This window comes from Montipora capricornis, chromosome 6 (genome assembly GCF_036669925.1).
Source record: "Montipora capricornis isolate CH-2021 chromosome 6, ASM3666992v2, whole genome shotgun sequence".
Taxonomy (NCBI): Eukaryota; Metazoa; Cnidaria; class Anthozoa; order Scleractinia; family Acroporidae; genus Montipora; species Montipora capricornis.
In genome coordinates this window covers 36,614,157-36,616,656 of record NC_090888.1, presented here as the reverse complement: position 1 = coordinate 36,616,656, position 2,500 = coordinate 36,614,157, and the positions used below count along the sequence as shown (strand labels likewise).

The following is a 2,500-nucleotide window of genomic DNA, read 5'->3' as shown; positions in this document are numbered from 1 at the left end:
TGTGCCACTTTTACCGGGAATATCTCTAGTCAAACCTTATCTTTGGCTCACAAAATATCACCTGTTGACGGCTTTTCGTGGACGAACGTCGGAGACAAAAGTCCTGTACTCTTAATGACCGAGTTCGGTTTAAACAGAAAAAGCTGTAAACCGATTGACATTTTGCAAAATGACTCTTTCGTCCGGATAGGATGTATTCGCGTCAAAGAGAGAACAAACGAAATTCTTCTGTCATGTTTTTCTGTTACTTACCTTAAATCCATTCATTGATAAATTATAAGCTGTGACATCCTTTGAACGGATTACCAGCTCATTTACCACTGACGCGCCATAAGCAAATCCCGTCAACCTGGCAAATTTGTTTTGCATTCACTTCAAGCGCGGGTATCCACGTGAAAAAACCACAGCGGAAAATTTTAATGCCGGTTCCAGTTACTTTAATACGTAACATTATTCAATATTGTGATTTGCACATTCAATCATGACCATACGCGTTGCGAATAAGGTAAGATTTTTCCAACTTCGCTCAATCCTTTGACAAGTCTGAGCACACCGCATCATTCTGAAACAGCCGATCTAAGCATGTTTGGTTTCATCCGAGATAAAGGACTTTCCCAAGTAGAAGGAATTGCTGAGGTCTTTCTAGCTTTTGTCCATCTTCTTTCGGTATTTGTACCACAAGTGCATGGGTAGCATTGAAAGTGAATGCAATAAAAACTACAACTAGCGACAGCGTCGACATCTTTTCTTCCCGCGTTCTAAGACTGTCTCGAAGGTTTTCAACCAATCACAATGCAAATAAAATTGAAATTGCCATTGATGATGCGCATGCGTGACATTAGTCTCCTTTGTTTACCTGAACACGAAAAGCATCGACTGTCAAGAGCTTTGCTCACGTAGCGTGGCTCTGTAGCCGCGTCGAGCCACGGAAAGAGCGCGAAAATTAAGCCTCGATCAGGTGTGTGTGTGTGTGTGTGTGATGGCTTGAGCCTGCGATCCAATCAACAAGCAGTCCATGGTCAGCGGTCAACTTCAAAAAAACAGCTGACCTCGATAAGGTCTATCGTGAGCCCGCTATATGGTCACGTGATACTGGTCAGCGGATACCTTGTTTTGACAGGTGTCAATTGACCATAACATTGATGTCCAATAGAGTGGTTTTCAATTGAGTGTCGACAGAAACCCAAAAGGGTTGAAAAGTTAACGCGCGTTCACAGCCTTGCATACGGCGAGAGCTACTGAAATTTAAACTGACCAATCAGAATTCAGCGAGAGGGAAAAACTGTGCTATCCTTGTGCTATCCGACGTCACGCCAATTGTTTACATTCTGATTGGTTAGATCGGTGGACATTCATTCGCTCAGCCCTCTGTTGTGACTCTCTTGACCGTCGCTTCTTTGAACTGGCAATCAATTTGCCAATCCACTTTATCCAGTTTATGGATTGGTCTAGCCTGTGATTAACAACCAGGATCGCTTTTGAACTTTATTCTGTAGAAGAAGAAGACGTTGCTGAGTGAACATTTTTACGACGAAATCTCTTGGTTTGTACTGTTCAGCACTTAATAACTGATCAATCACATTTGGTCGTCTGACCATATGAAGTTTTTTCAGCTCATGTTTGTGTCCATCATGATCGAACTTCAGGTAAAGCGCTATGCTGCTTTATGCCAACTTCGGTGGCTTGTGATGAGCTTGCCTGCTGCCCAAATTGTTGTTGTATTTGGGCAAGATTGGTCTTGGGTTGGAACTTAATAGTGAGGGGAACAATTTTTCGTTCATCTGCTGTGCCAGACAACAAACAATCCTGTCGGGTGTTCCATGTGCTTGGTGAGTCTTGCACGACCATCGTCTATCAGATCTGGATTGGAGTTTTCTTTCAGTGATTACAACTTGCGATCGTTCTGCAAACATCTACGTAGCATGCAGCACTTTTTAGTGACGCGAGGATCCCCGGTCCGTTTTGCTGTTTTAAGCGGAGTTCTGCCTTTTGTTAGCTGTTTGTCTTCAGTGCTTGTACTTTTTCGTTTGTTCCTGGTGGCACAAAGTAACTTTGATGATTTCAAAGGACTTGAATCCTTAATTGAATTAGCGATTTTTTTATTAAGGAACCATTAAGTAAATGTTACACAAAATTAGGAGAAACTGTTGGTTGAATAGACAATATTTGTAGACATAATTATCTACCCAGTTTAAGTACCTAGCTCAACAAGTTGTTTGGCTCCACAAGTTTCAGTTTCAGGCCAGGTACCCGAATTCACCCAGGTACTGTTGCACACTACCATAGTTCTTTGGAAATTGAATAGCTCCTTGAACACCTGGTTGCTTGACAAGAAACTTGATGTGTTTGTTCTCTACATTGGTGAATGCAGCCACTAACTGTCCATTGTGGATAAACTCCAGACCAACTCTTCTTTCAATTTAATCTTTGTTCTTCGCAGGGCATCAATAATGGTGTCCCTTGTAAAATGTTAGTTTAAAGAGTTTGTTTAAGTTATTTC

At 41.8% G+C, this 2,500-nt stretch overlaps 1 protein-coding gene across 1 annotated transcript in view; it reads left to right on the top strand.

Moving 5' to 3' along the window:
* The window catches only part of LOC138052043 (uncharacterized), a 22,871-nt gene that overhangs the window by 2,579 nt on the left and 17,792 nt on the right, over nucleotides 1-2,500 (top strand). The gene's annotated exons all lie outside the window — the stretch shown is intronic.